The sequence below is a fragment of the Equus przewalskii genome, chromosome 16, assembly GCF_037783145.1.
Source record: "Equus przewalskii isolate Varuska chromosome 16, EquPr2, whole genome shotgun sequence".
In the NCBI taxonomy this organism is placed as follows: domain Eukaryota; kingdom Metazoa; phylum Chordata; class Mammalia; order Perissodactyla; family Equidae; genus Equus; species Equus przewalskii.
In genome coordinates, this window is record NC_091846.1 from 2,685,289 (window position 1) to 2,693,901 (window position 8,613).

Genomic DNA, 8,613 nt, shown 5'->3' on the forward strand with positions numbered 1-8,613 from the left:
AGGGGCACTTTGAATATGATTAGGAGGAAATGGAACTATTAAAGGGGAAGTATTGGGTTAACTCTGATACTTAATTAGAACAAAGACCATCATTATTGTCATCATCTTCAATAACTTACATTGATTGTCTCTCTATTATAGAAATTTGGCCCAGTCTAAGACAAAATAAATGATTCCAAATGCCTCTAATTGTTGCCAAGAAATTTATCAATAAATAAAACTCACAAGCCTACACTGATTCCTTTAAGTTTTCAAGCCATCCAACTTATCACCAATTGCTTTTTTATAAATACCTAAAACCAAGCAAAATTGTTTTTATTAGTTGTTTTCTTTTTCATGTTTTACATGTCGGTTTTATGTCAAGCTTGTGGTGTTTTTCTCCCTACTGGATGCTCCATAGTGCGTTAGGAACCTTCTACAGTCTGTGAGGTTATCAGCATGATGCCCAGGAACTGCTCCCTTTGAGCTGCTTTCCTTTCTGGAAAACTTTACCCTGAAATCACCTTTGCCCACTGGTGTGGCTGCTGATGCTGTCCTGAAAAGGATGTCCCTAAGACAGCACATCCATAATTAAATGAACACTGTAGTCTCACTAATGCCTTTATTCATTAAACAAACAGTCACTTAATGCCTATTATGTGCAAGGTGCAGAGCCATGTGAACACAAGGCAGTAATTCAGGTCTAGCCCACGGGTAAAACACAAAAATATTTATCAATCACCTTGTCACCCACGTCCAATCAGTTGGTAGAGATGTGGGCCGAAGTGGTAGGGCAAGTCCCTGGAGGCCACTGTGGGGGACTTGGATTTCCCAGAGGAGGGGCTCTGTGGCAAGACTGACTGGGATCTACGGTCAACGGCTGCTTGCTAACCACCATGGAAGTATTTCAATATTTTAACACCCGGGATAGCCATCCTATTGCCTGCTGGCTGCAAGGACAGTCCTGGATCAAGCCTGTTGCAATCACTGCTTCATTTCTGGCATCGATACAGACAAGGACATTTTTCATACCTAAGAGCTAAACAACACCGCTGGGAGGTATATTAAGACAATTCTCAGATTCGTTTTTAGGTTTCCTCCCAAATGACATGGATTGATATGGCTGTTATTTTTCTGAGCTGTGTCTAGGCTTAAGTGGGAAGAATGGACTACCGAAGGAAACCTTAAAATCTTTGACTTTCCATCTAACAATTGTCTCACTGATAAGATACTGATTCTGCATAACAATAAATCCAAGTTTTCTTCCACTTCTTAAAGTCTCAGCCATCCCAGTATTGAAATGAGGTCATGGTGGATCCCACCGATCAGAATATTTCTGGTGAACTACAAAACCTTATTTTACCAAAATGGCTAGTTCATTTTAAAGAAAACTTACCGAAAGAATGGAGGCAATTCTTCTGAGGCAGCCGTCGGTATGAATCAGTACTTAGATCGGAGCCTAAACGCAGTGGCCTGGTCCGAGGATCATGCCTCCTTCCCAGAGTCTGGCCACTGAGTGAAGCCCCAGCGAGGTTGGCTCTGCTGCCTTTCTCTCGTTAGCCCGGTCCCAGCTGCCCCGCCGCCAGCAGGGCCCTCCCGCAGCAGCGGCTGAGATTTTCTGGGCTGCTGTCTGTCTCCTAGCTGTTTGGCTTGGAGAATAGCCATCGTCAACTTCTTGATTTACCTACAACATGCGCTACAAGCTTGTCCAGCAACATGTCTGAAGGAAATCCCCCAGCACGATCAGATAGAGCGCTCAGGGCTAGCACCCAAATGAGACCTCAGGAGCCAGACAGGAAACATTTGAGTCTAATGTTTAGAAAATATCTGTAACTTTTGTTTTCTAATATATTTTTATTATTGTTGCTTAATAATATCTTTTTTAAACTCCTCTTTATGGTGAATTTTCAAGCATTACAAAGCTAGACTAACGGACCCCTGTGCACCCATCATCCCATTGGTCTCTTTTCTATGTAACAGCCTATCAGGTATTCAATTTGAATATTCTATTTCTGATTTTGTTGTTGAAAATTGTTTTTCAATTTAGTTTGAGTGATGTTAATATTTTTAGAAAATCATACATATATATATATACATATATCTATTTTTTTCTTAACATGGAGTGTGTGGCATTCTCTTGGGCACTTTTAGTCTATCTTCAGGGTGTGTCTTTTTTTTTCCCTAAGATGGTACACCCATAATTAAATGAACACTGTAGTCTCACTAATGCCTTTATTCATTAAACAAACAGTCACTTAATGTCTATTATGTGCAAGATGCTGGTGGAGGCAAAAAGGCTTACTAGCCTCTTTGTCATCGGAAGGGCGTGGAGACAGCCCGGGGGGCAGGCAGCTGCAGGACAAGGCAGTGTGGGATTAGTCGTGCCATCTCAGTGACGCTGGCACTCAGAGGAGGGATTGCAGTCAGGGGTGTTCAGGGATCGAAGGCACTTATACTAAGGGTCTGTCAGAGAGGCAGGGGATGGTCTGATCCCACGGTCAGAGGAGCACTCCTGAACCCAAATTCCCGCTCTGTCACTTATTGATTATGGAAATCTTGGGCACGTTAACATCTCTTTGCTTTGGTTTCCTTGGCTAGTATGCTGACAGTTGTACCTCCCCATAGGGTGGCTGTGAGTTTAAGCGTGATGAGGTCTAACTAAGCGGTCACCATTATCATTCCTCTGTTTGGGCATAGTGAGACCAGTTGCCTTGCTGGAGGGGGAGGACTCATGATCCGATAGATGATGAGAAGGTGCGTCCTTCACTGAAGAGCACGTGGGGCCTTGATAGGGGAGTGCAGGGGGCCAGGAAGCACGGAGGTGAGGAGCTCCACTCACGGGGATGATGGCTGAGCTGCATCCTGCAGACAGTGCCAGAAGGACAGATCAGGAAGAGGGAGGACATCAGTTTTAATGAGCCTCACAGGAAATGAAGAGTGGTTGGTTCAGAGTAGAGCTCAGGGTTCCTGGAGCACTAAGGGAGGCAGGCAGGGAGCAGGTCTGTCCTGAGGAACCTGGCATCTCCCTCTCAGGGAACAAAGAAGGCTTGGGTTGCTGCATTTGAATCCTAGATTTTTTGACCTTGCAAGTCATCTGCTTTTCCTCTAACAGAGGGAAAAGGTCGGAGAGGGGAAGTGCCAAGACCATGACCACACACTGTTTAAGAGCCAGCCAGTGCTTGAACCTGGTTTTCTACCTTCCGAGTCCTACCTTCTTCCTTAGACCGTGCTGCCCGTGGCTTTGTTTAGCTTATGGAACAATATGTACATATTGTATTGAGTGCCCACCCTCTGCAAGGCGACAGACTGCTCCCTTTGGGACAAAGAAGGAAAGGCTCCAAGCTGTGGGTTAGACTGCTTCAGTGCTGTCCTTCTGCATGGTTGCTAAGGTCGCTGTTATTCATATTCAACCTGCTCATAGGTCAGGGAATGACAACACAGTATCCACCCTTCCATGTTTGCTAAGCAAATACGAAGTTCACATGGTGGTGCGAGCCCAGATTTCAGGGTGAGAACTCTTAAGTTCCAGTTTTCGGAGATGGAGATGAGAGTAAGAGATAGGCAGATGTGATAAGAAAGGGATATATCAGACATCTGCAAAACAAACTGCTTTTTCATTGCATTGAAAATTTTTTTGCACTAATGTGTTTTAAAGCCTTTCATTGCATTTGTAAAAGGATATAAACACAGCCCCAATGATGCGACAATCTTTAAGAAAAGGTGTCTATTCTTGGTTTGAAGGACTTCAGAAGTGTGCTTCTTAACTTTATTAAAGCAAGATTTTGCACATTTATGCTTTGAAGAAAACGACTAGATTATGGAGCTCATGAAGATCAGAAGTCCGGCGTTTGCAGAGTTCAGACCGATTGGGAGGGTAAGTGACTTACTCTAACATCGAAAGAGATGTTTCTTTTTGTAATACTGTTTTCTATTTATTTCTAGCAGATAATTTGACTTGCATTTTATCAAAGGCTTAAGCTATTTTTTGTTATTTTGCATCCTTTTTTTCTTTTCCTTTTTACTACACAATGGAACTGTGAATTGATCTAAACCTGATAATTTATTAAAAATGAAGTTAAGGCGAAATTTTGCCTGGAGGTGTAATCCTTTCAGGAGACAAGCGGATGGAAAGTGCAGAGAAAGGGTTTCTTTTCCTAGGTTTGCTGAGACTCAGCCGAGATACTGAGTGAGTTACTCAAGTTCTCTTTGCTTTAGTTTTCCCATTTGTAAAACAGTTTTAATAATACCTGGGACTGCTGCCTGTGAAATAATTTTATCCCCTCAGAAAAAAATGAGCTATCAACATATGATATATGATTAGGTAATACATAGCTTTTGGTTTGCACTAATATGCCAAGTTTAGCAATATTTTTTGGCCAGCTTTCTGAAAGAAATAATTTGATTTTCACAATCACTTGGGCTTACTATAAGCCCGTGATGACCACAATAGCTACGTGCCTCAGTGAAATACAAATTCTTCCCTAGTGTGCTGGCTCCCATTGTTCGAGGCAACTGGATAGTAGATGATTGTTCAGCTTCACTCTTTTTTTTTTTTTTTGGTCTTTTCTCATCAGATACGCATTCCAAGAAATTACCTTAAGATTTGTTTCACCATTAAAGTGACATTCTCAGCTGTGCTCCAATCAACTGGATAAAAGCGGAAAACCCATCAGAAGTTGTTCCTGTTGACTATCACCTTTCAAAGTATGTGTATGTGAGAGAGAGCCCTTATCCATCTCCAACTATTGTTAGAAATAAGTGCTGATGTATTATAAGATGCTTCTCATGCCAGAGGGTTCCGAAACTTTTTGAAACTGCACATATAAACAGGCATTACTTCACCAGCTATTGAAACGCGGCCACCTCTTGGACGAAACGTGGCAGCTGTTTGATAATGCATAGCAACATTCCAAAACAGTTGAGGCCTGGAAGTGAGGGGCAAGCTTGCATCCAACTAAAATCACCTGGGAGTCTCCTGGACTGAGCCGTGCTGTGCTGTGCTGTGCTGTGCTGTGAGGAATCTTTTGTAACCACAGGAGGCCAGGACATTAGTTTTATATCTCCCTAGGAAGGCCAGCCCCATTTTGGTCAGTGTTGGCTCATGGTCACCTGCTAAATCATCCTGATCCCAGATCCAAAGTGATGGACGTTCCTCTGAAGTGCAGCCAGTTTTCCACATTGGCTGACGGAGGAGGCTGGGCAGCATGGGGAGGTGGCCTTAGATGAGGATCATGGTGACCTGACCCCTGCAACAATATTTGGAACTGGGAATGGCCCAGGGGGATAGAACAGAAAACTTTGTCCAAATCTTCCTGCTCCTCTAAAATATATTATCTGACTTAGAGACATTTACCAAAAATCCATCAACCTTGAGTCTGTAGTGTGCTTCATATAGATTTAGTCACATGTGCCAAGTATCTCAGAGAAGACCCAGAAAAGTAGCTCTTTTAAGGATCACAATTTCGTTAGCAAAAATAGCTTCTCCTTTAGGCAAAAGAAGAACTCTATTTACAAGTAGATTCATCTTTTCTGGATAGGTGTTACATTAGGGAAGAGCAAAGCTGATGACCAGTGTATTCCCTCATGCCTTCTGTCTTCCCAGGGCAGTGTGATTATCTTTACACTTAACAGAGAGGAGTCAACACAACATACCAAAACCCATGGGAGGCAGTGAGCACAGTGCTCACAGGAAATTAAAGCTATAAATGCATACATTAAAAAAGAAACCTCTCAAATTAATAACCTAATTGTTCACCTTAAGGAACTAGAAAAAGAAGAGCAAATTAAACCCAAAGCCAGCAGAAGGAAGAAAATAACAAAGATTACAGTGGAGTTCAATAAAATAGAGAATAGAAAAACAATAGGGAAAATCAGTGAAGCCGAAAGTTTGTTCTCTGGAAAGATCAACAAAGTTGACAGACATTTAGCTAGACTGAGTACAAAGAGAGGGGGATTGATAGTGGCAGGACTTGTTCTTTCATTTTGTGGGGCTTGATGGTACCAGGCCGATCTATTTCCTCACCTGCAACCGTGAGCCTGTGTAGGGCTGTCTTAGAAGACAGAGGGTATGGAGCGTCACGACCATTCCTGGAGGCTCTGTGATACAGGTCAAATAGAACTGTGTGCTTTCCACATCCCAATTATTCTGCTGTGAGCAAAGAAAAGGAATCACAAACATTGAAGTCAGTCTCAAGGTGGAAAAGAACAGCCTGGACTGGACTGGGGTAGAGGGTGGAGTCTGGCTTTGGTAAAATCAGGAGGAACTGGTGGTGGTGGGATGACAATTATAGAGTGATTGTCTAAGCAAGGTCTTGGCTCAGAGCATTTGCTGGTTGAATCCCTTGCCTTTCCTGCCCTGAATCATTCCGTGAGCCCAGCAGTTCTGTCATCTCACAATGCAGGAGTCGGGGCCATTGTTCCAATTCGCCATATCCTGATAATAGCTCTGGTTCTCCGTGGAAAATTCCACTTTCCCAACTAAATCCAAATTAAATATTGACTTTACTAATTTTAAATCATTTCACGCATAGACAAATGTGCTTTTATGAGGACATTTTGAGGAAATGTTTGAGCAATCAGTCAGATGCTACTTCTACTGTCTGAGGCTTCATGGATGTGAGCAGTAGACACAGGCCTGCAGCAACTTTCCTTGGAAGGATCGGCAAAGGCCTGGCCCTCACAAACACTATCCCTGACCAGACACTTGTAGAAAATGCGGAGCTTCTGTGGGTGTATCAAATGGTGTGTGTTTTGTTAAAATTATCCTCTTTCCCTCACCCGCAACGTCTAGTCATTCTCTGAGTCCTAATGCTTTGTATTGTCTTCCTCAGCCCTGCTTTGGAAGCACAGCGCTTCTCCCAGGGCCATCATTAGAGGCTCCTGGCTTCTTCCTTCTCTAATCCACACTCCATCCGGTTTTCTACAGTGCCAGCAACTTGCCTTTCCAGATGCACGGTGGTGCTGCTTCCAGAAGGGCTCCCCACTGCCCACAGAATTGATGCCAGAGGCCAGCGTCTGCCATTTGAGAAGCATTTAATCTGGGAGGACCAACCTTTCTAGACCCCAATCCTGTATCCCCAAGCCCCTCCCCAACACCATATGCTCAAGCCATGCCGGACTTGTAGTTTCCTGATTTTGTAGCCTTTCCCGTCCATACCTCCAGCCTTCACGTGACCACAGCCCTAACTGACGTCTTGACTGCAACTTCATGAGGGGCCGTGGGCCAGAATCACCCAGCTAAGGCGCTCCTGGATTCCCGACCCACAGCGCTGTGATAAATAAATAGCTGTTGTTTTAAGATGCTACGTTTTGGGGAAATTTGTTACAGAATAATGGATTCCCCTCCCTGGCCTGGTATTGTTATAAATCAGCAGGAGGATCCAAGCAACCTCCTGCTGTGTTGCTCAGAGTCGGCAAACTCCCCACGCTAGATTCGGCCCTCATCACACGTCCGGAGTGGACAGTGTGGAAATGGAGAGACAGGACATGCAACTAATGTGAAGCTTGAGGAGGAGAAAGCAGAAGACGAAGACCTGTTCACAAGTTGGTAGCTGGATGCCTACAATGTCTGAGCTGGCTTTTCCCCTTCTCTATGAAGGGAGAGGCAGTAGAGCAGGGAGAAGAATGAATATTTTGAAAGGCTTCACAAACAACAGAATGTGTTTATGCTTGGTGGTTTGTGAGGCAGCAATTGACCAAGAGGTCAGGGCATTGTGTGGTCTGGTGGGAGCCATAGCTTAGGTTTTGTGTCCAGTTGCCTTGATATTGCTCCACATCAGTGTAACTGTCTATGAAATCATTTCTAGAAGGAATAACTTAAGAAGGCACAAAGGCTCGTGGTATAGAGCCTCTCGTCTGTGACCCTCAAACCCACGGCCTTGTCCTGAAGTGTGGCCCCAGCTGCGTTGTGAACCTGTCTGCTCTTTCTCTGCTCCCTTTGTCCTGCCACAACGACCAGGGGCCCCAAGTTAGTTCACTCTGACAACTATCGGGTACCCACTCAATATGTTCTCGGTGCTCACACCTTTTTTTTGCTATGAAGATGTGTAGAGCAGGGAATATTTACAATCTCTTTCTTACACCTTACTTGATGCGTTATCTCACCTGACAGCATTATCATTGTAAGTCTGCTCTCTCACTGTGGAGAGAAAAGATTCTCCACAGTATGTAATCTGGATTTTATTCTGAAGACAATGGGAAGAACTCAGCAGACGGCATAACAGACGTCTTGCTCCCGTATCTTGGTGGGGTGGGAATCAAGGGGGTTGAGACTGGAGCTGGGGGTCAGTCCAGGAGTGTGATAAGGTAATCCAAGGAGAGATGTTGGGGGTCTGATCTAAAGCGTTGGCTAGAAGAAATGGTACCTGGTAGCTGCCTGCTCCCCCTTCCACTATGACTGAAGTTGACATGATTAGGCATTCCTCCGTGACTGATTGGGCGATCCTTTGTGGAATGCATGCCACATTGCAGGCTCTGTGCTAGGAGGGGTTTGGGAGAAGAGGAGTAGCCCTGGTTCTGCCCTCAAGGAGCTCACAGGGGCTTGCTGTGAGATGTTTCTGCCAACACCAGCAGGGCAAGCTCACCTGTGTTGTAATTATGCATTTCACGCAGGCTTAATAAGATAGTAGACACAGG

At 44.3% G+C, this 8,613-nt stretch overlaps 1 long non-coding RNA gene across 2 annotated transcripts; it reads left to right on the forward strand.

The window, feature by feature from the left end:
- Positions 1–3,255: 3,255 nt before the first annotated feature.
- LOC139076406 (uncharacterized) lies at positions 3,256–7,550 on the forward strand. 2 transcript variants are annotated; one of them, XR_011527992.1, is made up of 3 exons: positions 3,256–3,853; positions 4,554–4,683; positions 6,810–7,550. It is a non-coding gene; the product is annotated as an uncharacterized lncRNA (long non-coding RNA). The 2 variants fall into 2 exon arrangements; XR_011527991.1 differs by having other exon boundaries at positions 3,264–3,853; positions 6,905–7,550.
- Positions 7,551–8,613: the final 1,063 nt, after the last annotated feature.